Source organism: Megalobrama amblycephala, linkage group LG17, assembly GCF_018812025.1.
Source record: "Megalobrama amblycephala isolate DHTTF-2021 linkage group LG17, ASM1881202v1, whole genome shotgun sequence".
Taxonomy (NCBI): Eukaryota; Metazoa; Chordata; class Actinopteri; order Cypriniformes; family Xenocyprididae; genus Megalobrama; species Megalobrama amblycephala.
In genome coordinates, this window is record NC_063060.1 from 28,790,739 (window position 1) to 28,809,246 (window position 18,508).

An 18,508-nucleotide genomic window follows, 5' to 3' on the forward strand; every position below is an offset into this window, starting at 1 on the left:
CTGACATCAGATAAGTGTCCTTTCATTTTCAAAGCGAAGGAAGGCGGCTTGATTAGTCGTTTGTGAACGGAACTGCTGTCAGTACACTGGGATATGTCACTGCCCTGCTGTAAAACAAAACAGCCGGCTGTATATTTAAAGGACTTTAAACAGTTTTGACGAGGTTACATATACAGTAGGTTGTCGTACATTCTATATACTTAACAAAAAGGGACTTCAGCTGTTACATAATCAAACTATATATAGATAATAAGCAGTGGTCGACCCACATGAGTTGTTTGATGGGCAATGAAAACACAAAGAAAGACATTAAACGTCAAACTACACACTTTGTTTAAAATATTTAGAATTTTGAATATATAATATATATTTTATATTTAAAAAAGTGGGTTTTTATTTTATTTTAAGGTGTCTGTGTTACATTGTAATGTATACATTTAAGTACGTTTGAGTAATAATAATTAAAGGTGTAGTAAGCAATTTCTGAGAAATTGTTGATATTTGAAATCACCAAAATAAACAAAAGGATCACACCCCTATCTTGATAGCTCCACCCCCTAATTCACAATCACGCTATGCAACACATCATGAGTGGATACGCCCCTAACTGCTGATTGGCTACAAGTTTGTTTTGGTGCTCTGTCTGATCCACTTTCAACAGCATTTCTCAGAAATCACTTACTGCACCTTTAACTATATGTACTTACTATAGGGTTAGGGTTAAAATGAGGGTTTGGTTTAGGGTTAATTGCATGTAATTACGCAAAATTTATAGTTATTACTACAGTAACTACATGAAACGTGTAACAATGATACTGTAAAATAAATTGTTAGCAAAAGAATTAGAATGAACACTTTTTGGTAACATTAAATTGCATTGCATATATTGTACACATAAACAAATATAGTTTAAAGACAAAAATTATTAAAATTAGCTCATTTATATTATTGTTTCATTTATATATGCTGTTCAAAAGTTTGGGGTCGGTAAGAATTTTTTACTTCTATTCGACATGAATAAACGTTGCAGTAAATACATAATATCACAAAATAATTGCATTTTAGATCAATTTTGTCCTTTTGAACAGAAAAAAATTTCCCCCCAAAAAAAAAAAAAAAAAAATTAATCACCACTGCAGTATATGATATGCAGTATATATAATCAATTCATTTCAACATTGATAATTATAGAAAATATATATATATTTTTTTTAATTTGAGCAGCGAATCATCATATTAGAATGATTTCTGAAGGATCATGTGACTGAAGACTGGAGTAATGATGCTGAAAATTCAGTTTCGCATCACAGGAATAAATTAAATTTTAAAATATGATAAAATAGAAAAAAGCATTTTAAATTGCAATAATAAGCATTAAAAAAAACCTAATCTTTTGAATGGTAATTTATATAAAATACAATGATAGCAAAATAATTTTAAAAAGTAATAACTTAAGTTGTTTTTACAAAATATTTATTCAAAATTCAGTAAAAAAAACAAAAAAACATTTTAAACATAAAGCGTCTTATTTGTCTCAATGTCTATTTATCCATTGACAAGACTGTCAGTAGATTTTGGAAGTATTAAATGACAAAAAAAAAAAAAAAAAAACAGCCAAGTATTATACAGATAATCTCAAAATGGCCAAATAGCAACCGATTAATCTGTCTATCAATAATAAGGTCTATGAATTATTATAACATCTAAGCCATTTTTTCAGGGGTTCAAAAATACCTGTGATTTCTACAGCATCAATAGTTCCCTTTTATTTGCAAGCACAAGCACATTGCTTCATCATCAGAGTGCAGCTATCCTTAGTGACTGAGCTCTCTGTGTGTGCGTGTGCATATGGAATGTGGTTTAACACATCTCTGGTTTTAACTAACCTGCACACTTTCATGCATGCTTTGATCCGGTAGGCAACGGTTCAAAAGGGAATGACAAACAGCGTTGTGTGGCAGTCAGAGAGAGAGAAACACACCAAACGGTTTCCTGCGTTTAACAGGCTACCTCCTGTGACAGTGGCAGCGACAGGGAAGAGAAAAAAACAGATCTTGGTTCACTTTCCATTTTCCTTTCATTTTTTCTTGTTGGGCTCTGCAGAAAACCTCTGTAAATAATGTTTGTCACAAAAAAACATTTGAGGTTTCTGAAAAGAGTAACACGAGGAAATGTCCTATTTGCTGCATGCATGTAAAATTACAGCACTTTCATCGGTTTTCAGCCTGGACTTTTGTTGCCATGATTTTAGGAGATTCTTCCTTTTTCTTTTCTTTGCTCCACCTGCACACTCAACAGTTCCTACATTCTTCACCGAGAAATTCGAGAATTCCTATTCTTTTTTTATTATTATTTTCTTTGTTCTACATTTATGTCTTCCATGGATTAGGACAGAGCATTAACAAATGTCAAGCTTCGAATGTTTTTCTTCTCTGCCAACCACAGTAGGTCTTAGCATTCTGGATTGAAAATGCCTGCCGTCTGGCAACACTGCCTGTGTAGAACTTGGCAGACATCCAGAACAAAAAGAATATTGGAAACCATAACTATTTCTGATATGATGAAACAACAGAGAAATATACTGCAATATTGTTCCAGGAGGAACCACGCAGCTTCCCAGTCATTCCAATTAATTGATACAGTAATTCATATAAATGACAGGTCTGTGAAAATTCAGATCGAATGAAGCGTCGAGGTTCGAAATGCATGACATTTTATATTAACATCCTATTCTCTGTTTTTTGGTAGAGCATTAAACATTTACAGTCTTTCATTTTCCCTTCAGTGTTCCACAGAGGTCTGAATTCAGCAGCACATCTTCGGTGGAGACATGAAAAAGAACATCATTTGAAAACACAGAGGCCTGAGAAGAGAGCGAGTCGCTCACCTCACAATTCATGGCTATGCAGAAACAATCACAAACAAGACTATATATAACCGGTCAACATCTAATCTGAAATGTGTGGATTTTGCAAATATCACACTGCAAATCCTTTTCATAAATAAAACAATTGAACCGTTTAAAAGTTTCAATTCAGGAAAATTATTATTGTTTTTTTAAACGAAATTTATCATGCTTAACAAGGTTGCATTTATTTGATCAAAAATACAGTAAAAGCAGTACTATTGTGAAATATCATAGACGCATAGTTCAGACATGAAACTCTAACCGAGCACTGATTGGTTCTTCCAACGGCATGGCATCAGCCAATCAGAAGTACTTCCTAATCCACTTAACTTAGCCTGCGATAGCCCTTCTGTGCGATTATGAAAGCTTCTGTTTGTCCCTCCTCCTCCCCAGCACCACCTGTAGAGATCTGCTATGGGGTTCAATTTTCTTGCAGCAGCCTGTCTTTTTGTTTGTTATTTGAACTAAGCTGAACAAATTCTTGTATTTGCTCAGCAGCAGCAGCAGCGTAGCAGATCGCGTCCGCCAAAATCAAGCTTATGTATATTCCCGCACCAGTCTCATTACAAAAAGTGCAAAATACGTTGCGTCGTGCATGTTTCGCAACAGTTTAAAAGTGAAATGTCCAGTAAGTGGTGCTAAAAATATGTTTAGTTTTTTTCCAGAACAGATGAACGTGAAAATGACAACATTTTATGTTGGAGTTTATACGTATCACCGCAGTTCTGAATCAAAATGTCAGGTGAGTGGCGCTAAAAGCATAATGCACCATCACGTTTGATAACGTACACCTACACTAAACCCTAAACCTACCTGATAGTTTTAACAAAAGCAAATGTGATATCAAAACGCGATCGTAACCGTGGCATTTTAGCTTGTTTTTGAACTCTTGTCTTTGAGCTCTTTTACCGTGACTCGTCTTTCATGGTATTCATAGCCGAGCTCTTCGCGTCGCAAGTACAATTCTGTACCAGCAAGTACAGTTACCGAGTTACCGAGCAAGTTTAGTATGTCAGTAAAGCTGAACATCGAGCTGGGTAAGTGATGCAAACTCCAAAATATATTTGTTTACAAATCATGCACTATGGTAAAAAGTGTTTTGAGGTCATAACATGTGCAAGGAGCCGCATGAAAACAATTCTTTATTAATCCATAATCTGGCCCTGTAATCATAATTGTGTGTGAAAACGATTACAAGTGCTTGCTGTTTTACTGCCTCTTCTGTTAGAAACTGCAGTGATATCTATGTATTGGTACATATTTTGCGTTTTGCAAAAATGTTGACACAGGTACGTTTTTCCAATGAGCCTGTGTTGGTATATTCAATGGCCCATGCCAATAAATGCTGGTTGAAATAATCCAACTCCAAATAATAACAACTTCGAGAGTTGTTATGACTGAAAATAATTAAAAATAACTGTTTTATATTTTTATATAATTTAAAAAGCAATTTATTCATGTGATATCAAAGCTGAATTTTCAGCATCATTCCTCCAGTCTTCAGTGTCACATGATCCTTCAGAAATCATTTTAATATGCTGATTTGATGCTCAAGAAAACAGTTGTTGCTGCTTAATATTTTTGTAGAAACCATTATTTTTTCAACATTCTTTGATGAATAGAAAGTTCAAAAGAACAGCATTTATTTGAAATAGAAATTGAGATGTTTTCTCTCTCTTACTATCTCACACAGTCTCCAGTAAAATTATCTTGTTTTTAATAATGTTTAGATATTTTCATTGCAAAACCAGACAAAAATACAATTCTTTGCGGCATATGAAATTGGCACCTAAAAAGGAGACCTGCTGAAAGCAAATACCGTTTTCCTAACTTAAGAGCCTGCGTTCAAACATACTATTTTTAACCAGTCGCATCTCCTTAAACATCAGAGGTTAGAAGCTACTATTTGTTGTCATCTCTGCTTTCCTCCATCTGACACTGATGGAACACTGCAGAGAAAAGCGTGATAACAGAGCAGGTTCAGGCTCACTAACCGTCAGCCATAAGGCAGATCCGGGCAGTGTCTGTTTGTCATCCGATGCGTCCAGACTTTGGCTGAGCCCTGAAATGCTTCTCACCATCACCTTATTTCTCCCAAGCAAGCAGAGCCTAAACTTCAGGCCTGGGCTCAGTTCTGTCAGACAGCATCGGGATTAAAGGTGCCGCGGCCAGCCGGGCTAGCAGAGGATTAGAGGCGACTTGAAGGGATGGTTTGCAAAGCGCAGACGAGAGGCGGTCAACTACACCTCTGATTCTGCTCAGGGCTGTTTTGACTGCCAGTCAAGGATTTGGGGGCACTGAGAAAAAGCAAGGTGTTGGACAGCTTTGCCGGCAGCTCTAACTGGATTGGAAGGATCGGGTTGTGTCTGACCTTTGGGTTACTTTAACAAGAAAAGCGTCAGCCCTTGCAGTCCTCTCCACTTCATCCCCGTACTCACTGGAGGTCTTGCAGGTTTCCATCAGCAAGTGCTAGAGGAACAGCTTAAGTATATGTGACAAGGAGCAGCATGATACGTTCCACTTTAAAGTCTAAAAGTGCTATGTAATATCTGCTGCAACAGAAATATTAATTAACTGATGTGATGTGTAATATGGAGTTGCTTATTGGTTAAACTTCTGTGCTAGTAATCAAAAGGTTGTATGCTCAAATCTCACTGTTGGGCAAGCTACTCAGAAAAAACAAACCCTAGCTAAATAACTATTTTACAAAAACATTTTCCACATGGAAACGATGTGGTACTTTTATTGTTTGTGTGTACTGATACTCTTGATCTTATTTTTATTCATTAAGAAACCACTGCAAATTTACTCATTTAAAAGCTGATTCAGTGCGTTACTGAACTGCGCAAATGATTCAAACTGAATTGTGATATAATTTCGATGATTTTGCTAACCCGTTTAGCCAATTTATTGAAAGGAACCGGCTCAAAAGAATGATTAATTTATGAACATCGCTAGTTCTAATTCTCGTTGGTGGATGATATCAAAGGTTTTTTTAACATAAGTACATTTCTCATTCAAGTATGTTACTTTAGTGGTACAAAAAAGTAAAATAAGTACTTTTAATGGACTAATAATTTAGTAGGATATCATATCTGTACTTGAACTTAAAGGATTAGTTCACTTCAGAATTAAAATTTTCTGATAATTTACTCACACCCATGTCATCCAAGATGTTTATGTCTTTCTTTCTTCAGTCGAAAAGAAATTGTGGTTTTTGAGGAAAACATTCCAGGATTATTCTCCATATAAGGGCTTTTCACACTTGAAATAGTTAACCCAGGGTCATTCTAAACCCCAAGGAAACGGAACCCTGGGTTATCATGCTTCATGTTTCACACTGCTCATAATTTACCCGGGGTTAACAATTAATCCTGGGTATTCATAAACTGAAGTTTCACATTGTAAATTCCTAAACCCTGAGTTAATGTTCTTTTTTGCATATTTGCGGTGTCAGTGTCATTGATTGGATAAACGCAGCACACAACCTGTTTACTTAGCTCTAGCATTGCGCATCCTCGTATTGCCGACTGTACTATTGAGTTATACTGAATGGACATTTCGGACTATAAAGGTAAGAATGAAACGGTCTCTTCTTCACTCAAATTGTCGTGTTTTCTGTCAGCATTTGACATTTCTCCCCTCAAACGCTGATTTTACTGTTTATATACAATGCACAGTGTTTCTGTGACTGTCCAAAGCAGGCAAATATGAATACGCGATTGGTTGTCTGTTGCTAAGCGTCTAGCTGTAACATTCTAACACTGCATCATTTCACACTGTAGTTGTGCACCGCACAAAAGTGGTGCTAACCCTGCTCCAGAGCAGGGTTTCATAACAGGGTGCTAACCCTGCTTCTAAATTACAAGTGTGAAACGTTCCTTTACCCAGGGTTAAAAGCGGTGTTTAGAACGGCGATAACCCAGGGTTAAGCACAGTGTGAAAAGCCCTATAGTGGACTTCAACGGCTACCAATGAGTGCAGCTTCAAAGGGCTCCCAGACGTAAAATAAGGGTCTTGTCTAGCGAAATGATTGGTCATTTACTAAAAAAAATAAAAATGTTATACTTTTTAACCACAACTGCTCATCTTGCTCAACATGATTATGATTGCACTTTTTTCACCCTACTGCAGTACTTCCGCCTACGTCACGCGTGACCTTTCCAACGTGATTACGTAATGCGTGGCGTATTGCAGAGCTAGTGCAAGATGAGCATTTGTGGTTAAAAAGTATATAATTTTTTTTTTTTTTTAGGAAATGACAGATTGTTTCACTAAATAAGACCTTTATAGTGTATATAAGGGTCTATATTTGTAGAGCCCTTTGAAGCTGCATTTATACTGCAATTTGGACCTTCAAACCGTTGAACCGTTCAAGCCGCTGAAGTCCACTATATGGAGAAAAAAATCCATTTTCCTCAAAAAATTCCTCATAATTTCTTTTCGACTGAAGAAAGAAAGATATCTTGAATGACATGGGGGTGAGTAAATGATCAGGAAATTTTTATTCTGAAGTGAACTAATCCTTTAAGGACATTTGTGTTCTTTGTACCACTTTTTACCACCAATGAATCTGAAAGGAAATGCATGGTTTATCAAGATAAACTACATGATTTCAAAACTAGCAATGATTTCAAAACTAGCAATGCTACCACCTAAAAGCCTTTACCACCTAAAATTAAACTAAAAGCTTTGCTAATTGTACTTTTACAGTACATTTGTTCATTTAGCAGAAGCTTTTAATTGAAACACGACTGTCCAAATCCTGCAACATATCATAGACCCCATGAAAAATCACCACTGCACCTTTGAGCGAAACACTTAACCCCTGGCTGCTCCAATGGGACTGTATTAAGCACACTGTACATCGCAGTGTAAAGAAATGTCAGCTAAATGACAAATTAGCTAAATCAACTAAGTCTTCCAAGCACAACCAGCGGTTCTAACCTGTTATATAGCACAGGGGAAAGAATATGAAGATGAGCAATTGGCAAACAGACAGTAAATATCTGTTAAACAACTGGATTGAGCAGGCAGGATTGAGATAGAGGCCAAAACAGAGGGCAGGGAGGCATTGCTGACCCAACGCATGCCAGATGGCTGTAGCAGCACAGACTCTCTCTGCAGGGTTCTGGCCAATCCTGTGAGAGTTAGATGTATCATGAAAACTGATCTACGCACAAGCCAAGCCGTAGCGTTCTGTTCGACACCAATCTGTGAAACTTTCTTCACTGGCAGTCAGAGTGATAAAGCACAAGTGAGAAAGGAGCAAGGCGTGCACATCTGGACCCACAACAGCTGGCCAGGCCCCAGCCCGAAAATGTTATGATAGCAACACACGTGCTTTTGTGGTTTTCAGGGCGATGGATCAGCTCAGGCACATGCTGCACGCTTAGCTCTTGATGTGAGCTTGAAGTGTGAAAGTTGATTAGCAGCGAATACAACAGTCGCTCGTCTTGCTGACAGAAACAGAGTTTGTCCTCCTTGAGAGGATTTAGGCAAGCTTTTATTTGATCTCAGAGTCAGCCGCGGCTCAACGAGCCATTTGTTTAACAGAGAGATGCACTGCTATGTGTGTCAATGTGTCAGCTCTAAGCACACAAAACTGGCAACTGTTGATCTGGAATTCCCGTCGGTGTCAATCTTTCCGAGGATGAAACAAAGCTGGCTGACTGAACTGCCTCTCCGAGTCGGTTTTATTTCACACTTTGACTTATCAGGCACAGAGTGCTCAAAATCTACCTCGGAAATAGCAGTTGATTCTGTCCGACGTCTCAATTGCAATTAGCCCTGACATGACACGGTTAAACCAGCTGCGACGATAGGACGCATGGCTATTTAATTAGCAAAGAAATGCGTGAACTTCCAAAGAGCGACTGTTGTGCTGTATTGCGATCTCGCATCAGTTAAGCGAGGACCCGACAGATTGTTTCTCACGGAGAGCCAACGCTACATGCGAAATGCGTAGTGCTCGGTAAAAGAGCTGCAGCGGCGCAGATAATTGATTTGCTTATTTTGTTTTGTGCCGATAGGCCTCCATTTATTCCTCAGCGAAATTGTCGAAGGCAATTGGAGGGCAGATGGCATGCATACCGATCACCTCCGCGCGCTCTTAAACTCACAAAGCGAGGGTCCTACCCTGAACCGCACATATATCAATGCAGATGAAAATGCCCTGCTGGACTAATTATCACAGAATAATTAAAGATATGACCTGCATGGAGAGGGAAGAGAAGGGCTGCGGGAGGAAGGGGGGGTCTTGTCTGAAGGTGGTCCTGATGATGGAGTAAACAAAGGCTCTGCGTGCAGCCCCCAGGAGATGATTATGTATCAAAAGGTCAGAGCTTATACGAGAGCGAAGAGGGAGGGGGAAGGGAGAGCGAGTGAGGCGAAGACAGAGAGATGGCGAATGGGCGAAACACAATTTCGAGGCCCTTTCAGAGTATTCAAATGTTTTAAGTGCAGCCACTTGACCATGAGGCCTGCAATGGCCTCGTCGAGAGCTTTCAGTTGCCACAACACATTTGTTGCACTAATAGCCTTGAGCAAACAATCGTAAGACCCCCATTCAACTTCAGATGGTTTTACCTCTTTTGACCCTTTAACTAGGACTATGACTGATCTGTCGACCCCTCTGATAAGTAGCTAAAAGCCAAGGGTCTCCCAAAGAGAGGTTTGGGGACGGTACCGCCCAAGTTTTTAAGGTATCTCTGCCTTTAAAAGGGATAAAAACACAGAGCGCTCGCTCACCCCTGCTGAAAAATCCAGCATAAGGTATGTTTTGCATTTTGGGTCCAGCATGGGATGCTAGTTGCTGGTTTGCTGTTCCCCAGCATGGGAAGCGGTGGTGCTGATGGACCAGCAGCTGTACAACCACTATACCAGCTCTTACTCAAAAACCAACATGGAATTCATTATGGTTTATGCTGGATTTTTCAGCAGCGACATGCACACATGAACAGCATTCTCGTATCATATGGGTGAGCTGATAGCGCAGCTTCAAGCTCAGCCAAGTATGCAGAGTCTTTGGAGTGTGGGCTAATGTCTGTTTAGTCTAGATCACGTTTGCCTACACAGAATTCTGGGTAGCATTTGGCATTCAAGTATCTGTCAGCTTATTTCTGACAATTGCTTTAAAACAAACCAGCATATTTCTGACAATTGCTTTAAACCAAACCAGTATTTGCCAACACAAGTATCAAGTGAGCAATAAATTTTGTAAAAATATAGATAGTTTCTAAGACACATTTTGATCAAAGACTTGCATTTTGAAAGGTTTTTTTATTTTTTTATTTTTTTTTTGTCCCCATAGCACAATCTTTTCTCCCCAAAACACTAGTAAAATGAAGCGCTTGATCCAGTTTTCTCACTAAGGCTGTGTGTCACAAACACCCAAAAATAGATTAGTTTTTTTAAAGTGTCATTATAGTGAGACAGAGGGTACCTGGCTGTTGTTGATAGCTGCATAAAAGGGGAATGCATCATGATAAACGTCTCAAAGCTGAATAAAGTTCAAATGGATTTGAAATGCTTTCCTGCTACAAAATACTACTAGCTCCATTAATGTGGCTGACTACACAAGAGAAACAGAGAGCACACGAAAAAGTTATTTAGTAAACTAGTGAAATTTCCATGGGTTATTTAGTGTTTTCCTTTTTCCCCCCCCTTTTTTTCCAAGGCTGAAATTAGCTCTGTGGGTGGGAGAGGTAATCATAAAGAGGAAAACACCTGCACGGATACAGGTGTATGAAAGCTATTAACACAGAGAGAGAAAACAGGGGGAAGGCAGAGTAAACTCACTCAAGCCATGACAAATTCATAACAATGTTCCGGGCTGTTTTATAGAGAGTTTATTTAGGGCTTCATATTGTCATTGGATACAACATTTGCCATGACTTAATGATAAAGGCACATTCAGTGCTGAGTAAAATCACTAAATAAATGCTAATTTGGTGTGAAATACAATTACACTGAAAAAGAAAAAAAAAAGAAAGTGGAATGTGCATCAGTAACAAAGAATGACATTACAATCATGACAATAATAAATTAAAGAATAATATAATATAATATACTTTAGTATGGAAGTAGTTCATTCACATTTCAACCCTATGATATGTATAATATAAGTAATACATCACTAGATTACATAATAATATAAGTAATATGTTTTGTTTCAGGGGCTTTCATACGCATTTCTAATAAGCCTCTAGTTATTTTCACAAACTTCTTAGCTAATATGACTAAAACAGAGTAGCAGCCAATTTGCATTTTTGCCTCTATGTCTCCCAGGCCTTCGTACAGCAGAGAATGAAAGAAGCAAGCTATGCATTTAAAATCAAGTGTTTCTTAACAGTTCTGTAAATCAATTAAATAAAAACCCACACAATATGATTCATAAATAAAAAACAAGCATTTTTTTCTGAGCAGAGAATATTTAAAATTGCCAGTCCTTTAGTTTAAAAACAAGCCATTAAAAATAGATTCCACATTCATTCTAAATGCATTCAGTTATCTTAAAGCTGTTTGGCTAAATATTATACAAACAACATATTCCTATGATAAGATCTGAGATATAGATATGACTGCTTTAAAAAACACTGAACGTCTTTATACGCCATGGGCCTCATTGGCTTTCACCATGCAGCACAAGCTAACTCAGACATTTGAGCGCATCATTAAAAAGTAATTAGTGGTTTGGAAAAGAACATTATGCGTATGTGTGTCTTTATCTAGGAGAAAAAAAAATATTCAATCTGTTTTTGTCCTGAGAAACAGTGCTACAATCAGAAAGAACCAGCTGATGCTATGAGCTCAGCAGACACAATCATGTAATCTGTTATGCCGCTTCTATTTAGCTGGGTTTTGCAATTAGACTTGAAGCCCCTCCCCTTTCATAGCAAAGCCTGTTTAGAGTCCGTGGACATTTTGCCTCCCATCGCTGTCAGCTGAATGGCAAAAACTGTACGACTAATGCCATCTCAAAATCAATCTGTGTGAACACCCCATGCAGTCCGGGGCTCCCGCTGGTGCTCAGGACTAACAATAAAGAGCAGTAAATGCATTCCTATCAGCCAGGCAAGCAGGCATGTGTACTCTAAAACACTCCCCGAAGAGAGCAAAAATAAACGCCGTTCCCCATGAACCTCTCGTCGCACGCACACTCAGAGGAAAAAAACAAACAAGTTGTGTGAAATGCAAAACGCCGCTCGTTGGATAGCACATAAAGCGGCGATTTGCCAATGTAGGTGGAGACACTACACTGAGAGCAAGAGCTGTCTGTCTCCTGTTGCAGAAATCAAACAAACCACAGTGAAAATGATTAGCTGTCTAGTTGCTACATAAAACGGCCACAGAAGGTTTTCGGGACCAGTGGAGGTTATCTCCCCGAAGACAGTCGACAATGACTCTCCTCAACTACGCGTATTCTTAAGCAATAACAACGAGAGCCGTATTATCCACCCAAGAATACCCGTCACCGAAGAGAGCCTTAGAAAAAGGGGGCTTCGCCTGACTTTCAGCCATTCACAGTGGCATAGGCCAAAGCAGAGTTTTCTCTCTAGGGGAATTGATTGAAGATGCCCTTTACCACAAGCCAAGGCCCCCGTCAAAGGTTGCATCTGCAGACAGAAATGAACACACTTTGCATTTGTAGCAGGAGAGGGAGGATATTGCATGTAAAAAATGCTTCCCTTCCTGGGTTTAACTAGTTATGTGGAGAGACAGATGGTGAGGGGGATCATCTTACCTGGGAGCTCACAGACCACACGTCCTGTCCTCGGTCCAGCCTGTCCTCTGGGGGCGGAAGCGCTCGCAAACATCCGGGCCAAATCTGGGAACGATGTTAGAGAGGTAGGAATTAAACAAAAGTTGATATGTGCACAGGTTTGATATATTCTTCACCACAGGTTTAACGTCGCTATTGCACACCACATTAACAGTCAAACACTGTCACCTTCAAAGTCTCACATGCTCATCACACACATTCAGGGAGGGAGTAAGAGAGAGAAAGAGAAAGAGGAGTCATACAGAAAATCCATTAGCAGCGGGAAGCAAATTACAGATCGTTTGGGGGGGAAAAGGGAATGCAATGATGGCTGTCAGAAACGGGGAACAATGACTGTTATTATGGCTTTCATTTTCTGAGGGGTGCAGCAGCTACCAAATGGAAGTGGAAAAAGATGGACATCAGAACATGTATTTTTGCAGCTTTGTGGAATTCATTCATACGCACTTCTGACTCACGTGGTACCACAAAATAACACGAACAAAGAGAAAAAATTCAAAGATTCTCTGTGCTGGGTCTCATTGAGAATGTAAATGTGAGAAATATGTGTTTACAACAGCTTTCGTAAAACATTTCTCACAGGCCATTTGGAAAAAAAAGGCAAATATTAAGAGATTGAGCACTGAACAATGGTGATTCACCATGACGCTTGGAGTGTAAAGCCAACACAACATAATACATTCAAAAACATGGCATAAACATGGACCGTGGCTATCTTAACGTGCTCGAAACACTCAGACACACCCATCCACAGATGCTTACAACATTTTGCTCAGAATTCACACCAAACAAGACACGTAGTAGAGAAACAACACATCGGAGACATTGACAGCAGCACAACCACTGGTTCAGCACAACGGGCTTGTCAAAAAACAAACTCTCTTCTTATCTTGTTTGGACAGCCCTGTCAAAGCTAAAAGACCACCCTCCCGTGCCCCCAAAGCATGCATACAGCCAGGTTCCCATGGTACAACATCTTCCTCTGGCCAGCCACAATTAAATAGCAAAAACACATAGTCTTCATTCTCGTCTCCAGAAGCTGTTTTCCTGCAGCAGGTGCACGAACGAGAAGTCGGAGTGACTGTCCCAATCCTTTTGTGACTTTTCCCTCCATTTTGGGGCTTTTGAGAACAACAAAAACAACGAAACATGACGTGAGGTGGACAAAGAGAAGACAAACGAAAGAAAAGAGAAGACAAAACGTGGACAGAGAGGGACAAAAAAGCTTTTCTTTTTTTTTTTTTTTTTTCTCTCTGGTGAAGCTCCTCTTCATTCCACTCACACATCATTACAGAGGCTCACTGACACAGGGCTCCTGCTGCCTGCCAGTGATTGCCATTTAATTGAAGGAGCAGGAATCCCATGAATATGTTAATACGGCAAACACAGTTGACAAATCCAGCAGAAAAATATCCACCGCCCCGATAGTAGCGCGATTACACAAATCTGCAGCACAGTGACAATCAGCTCACACAATACCCATGGCAACAAATCTTTCTTTCCCCCATGATACTGTGACGAGTCACAAAAGGAACAAAAGGCAAAGTAGTGGCAGAAAAAAAAAAACAGGCACAAATCCTTACTCCACTGAAGCAGGCTTACCCTAGAGATCTCTACAGAGCGGCACCCGCTGAGCACAAAGCCGCCCATTCGTCCGCTGCCTTGAGCCGGCAGTGACGGGGAAGGCTGAGGATGCCGTGCCTCTCTTCCTTCAGGTTGTTGTGCCGCCGATCCGTCGTCGCCGTAAGACCATGTGCCCAAACGTGCAGGATCCCCTCCCATGCCTGAGGACACGCTCGCCACCTCGCCGGAGAAGAGGAGAGAGGTCTGCAAGTTGTTGCGCACAGCAGACTAAGTCGCAGGAGGATGAGAGGAGCGAAGGAGTTACAGAGAGAGAGTGGGAGGGAAAGCAGGAGTGGGAGAGAGGGGGACAGACTGAGAGTGAGTATGTGGCTGTAAGGATAAGATACAGAGAGAGAGAGAGAGAGAGAGGGAGGAACACCTAAAATACCCAACCACAGCGTTCAGTGAGGAAAGATCCGTCTATCTTTCGATCTAAGGAGGGATGGACATGGAGAAAGAGAAGCCGAGAGAGAAAGAGAGAGAGAGAGAGAGAGGGTCTAATTAGATTTTAGCTCCAACGCAGTAAGCAAAGGCAGTGAGCCATGAATCTCAGGCATCTAATGGTGGATTAATTGAGGGAGATCTGATGCGCACTCCTCTTGGTCTAGTCTTCATGACATCTTATTGGACTGTGGCTCAGTCCTCTGGGACTGCTGTTACAACAGTTCAGGAAGCATCATTTCCACCAACACCGGCACTGCCATCTGTATGCATGACTTCACCGCTTCTCACAAACCCTTCAGTTCACTGTGAGAGTCATTCGCTGTTGAGAGAGACGTGAAGCAAAAATGAGATTTTTTTTGTGTACATGTATCCTGCTTGTATACTTGGATATGATATTTTTAATGAAACTTGCTACATATTAGAAACAAACACCTTGCAAATGTACTATAATCGAAGGTCTAAATAATTTTCCATACATAGCAGTTTGTCATAACTGTTTTACTAAATAATATAACATAAGGAATTATATGTCATTTGCTTATTAGATTCATTAGAATGAAAGTAGTATCCAAAAATCATTTTTGTAAAGGGCCCGTTTAGGCCAAACCACCACCATACATATTTAAATGTTATTAAATCTTGAGCAATATTTGTGTGTTTCTTAGTCTGAGTTCAAATAAGACACATTTTAAAAAGGGAAAGATTTTCATTGTAATATTTGGGAAAGATATGACATTTTTCATTGTGTTTTACTGTTAAATTAAATCATACTGTCAGAGAACAATGTTAGCAGAGGTCTTAGATATATCACTTGATTAAAAAAAAAAAAAAAACACATTTCAGATATAACTTTTTATTTGATAAATAATGAAGCACATCCTGCTTTTAGCTTAGACAAAGGCAATGAAGTGATTGACCCCATTTTGCAACTACATACTGCCCTCTGTTGGTTTGTCCAGCTGTAGTTCACATATATTTTAGAGCCACTCCTTTAGGTTGATTTTATTAGCCATCATTACCATTATGCTCAGAATATGTGGTTTCTTTGGCTACTTGACAGACAAATTATATTGAATTCTGTTGATTTAATGTTATTATACTATACAACAATGACAATTTTGACAATGCTTAAGATAAACATTGTCAATACTAAAGAATACTAAAGAATATATATATATATATATATATATATATATATATATATATATATATAGCAGGGACACCTAATATTCAACAATATTATATAGATGTATGAAATATTTATATATGAAATGCACTACATACAGATGAAATACACTAAATTAATAATTAATGATTTTTTCAACGGAACTAAATCAACACTGACTGAACTGATTCAAGCTAAACAATGACAGTATTTTCTTCTAGAGCAGCTGTACAGCCGAAACAAGCATGTTGCATAATTTTCCTGTTATCACTGTAAAGCTGCTTTGAAACAATCTGTATTGTAAAAAGCGCTAAACAAATAAAGGTGACTTGACTTGACTTAATAACAACTGTAAGAATACCTACAAGAAATTAATTGAATCTGAAATAAATGTTATGTTAAGTTTAAATGTTAAGTTTGAACTCTGGTGTCTTTCGCAAAGTTGAATTCAAACTGGAACATACATCAGCACCTCATATTTGCAGTTTCTCAGCAAATGTGCACTATAACCAGGGGTGGAAAGAGTACTGAAAAAAAATGTACTCAAGTAAAAGTACCATTACTTTCCCAAAAATTGAATAGAGTAAAAAGTACTTGTCCAAAAAACTACTTAAGAGTAAAAGTACTCATGAGTAGTGAGTACTGAGCTGCGGATTCTACCTCCCTTATGATAAACACTGTACACTGCATTTAAAAATGCAGAAAGCACTGTACATACTGTAATTCACATTCTCCTTTGCTGTTTATCAGAAAGGATTAAGAATATCTATGCCCTCCAACATGTTTATTTTGACTGGCAACTTTTTAAAATACATCATTTATCAGTGATAAAATGTATCTATTCCAAAATAGGGACAGACTATTTTCATTACACTCATCACCATTTTAAATCATAATATGAAAAGATTTAAAATCAGTTGTAAGGCCTTAATGAACAGTGAGCAAACTATTGTTGCACATAAAATAACAATGTTCAGAACAGTGCAAAAAATACCAAAAAAATACAAAAACTCTCATGCGAGAGTTCAGCCTCACACACCAGAGAAGGTTTGAAAAGAGAGAGATAGCCAATTATTTCTCTCCAGAATTGTGCCAGTTTTAGTGTTTTGTGATAAAGAAATGAAAATAACTAATATTATCAAACAGTTAACCTCACCTAATGCACTGAAATAGGGAAAGATAGAGAGCTAACACTAATTACATTGTAATTCCATATAGTAGGCTCTAGGCCTTTACAATGCTCACATTGCATAAATCCCAGCAGCCCAATAACCAGGATTTAACTGGGATTTTGGAGGTGGGGGAACCCTAAAATCCACAAATGTAATGCTTTGAATTTTTATGAATAGTTTTGTCATTAGAACATCCCTTGAAATTAATTATTGGTATCTTAATATGTAGGCTAACTGATATATCACGAGTCTTTGATATGATTTATCTACTAGGCTATTATACATGTCTTAAATGCGCAATTAGCCTACATAATATTTTCATTATTTTATATTAGATGACAAATACAGTGTTATCGATATCGTCCACAACTGACTTGGAAGTAGGCTAATAATTGTGACCTTGATCAGTACTGTATGAAATTGATCAAACAAACAAAAAACGTTGTTTATAAACGAGCTGTAGTTTCATCACATCACATCTCGCGCTGTGTCATCAATAAGGTGCATACGGAATTTGGTCCTCCAATTTTAGTACATTAAGCCATGGTAAACCTTTTCCCCACATTTTTAGAATGTCCAGTCCTCAACACACTAGTTTCACAGCGCGCATCACGCGCTCATATTAAACTCACCCAAGAGTCAACGAGCTGGACGCGCGCGAGGGAGAGACGCGGCAGTGCAGATTGCGCCTCGCGTCTGGCTGTATGCCAATGTGCATACTATCCACCCTATCCGCCCTAAATAGTATTGAATATTACTAATGTAACATACTATATTTAGGATGGATAGAATGCACATTGGACGCTGGCTATATATTCAAGGTAATAAATGGGAGTGGGAACGAACGTGGCACTTGCAGGAGTGATTAACATTGTACAACCTCGCGCCAAATTTCAGGCCCTGTAGATATACAGATCATCTAGTAAGCAGAAATCCGAAATTTACCTTAAATTAGAGGAAGAATTAAATGCTGATATGTCGATTAAATTGATGCTTGAAAGATGTGCTTCCACAGCAGCCACGATTAACAGAAGTGAAAATGGTTAAAGGGTTACTTAGTTCACCCAAAAATGAAAATAATGTCATTTATTACTCACCCTCATGCCGTTCCACACCCGTAAGGCCTTCATTCATCTTCGGAACACAAATTAAGATAGTGAGGCCTGCATTCACAGCAATGACATTTCCTCTCTCAAGATCCATAAATGTACTAAAACATATTTAAAACAGTTCATGCGAGTTCAGTAGTTCTACCTTAATATTATAAAGCGACGAGAATACTTTTTGTGCGCCAAAAAACAAAATAACGACTTTTCAACAATATGATGGGCGATTTCAAAACACTGCTTCGGAGCTTTGCGAATCGAATCAGTGACTCGGAGCGCCAAAGTCACGTGATTTCAGCAATTTAG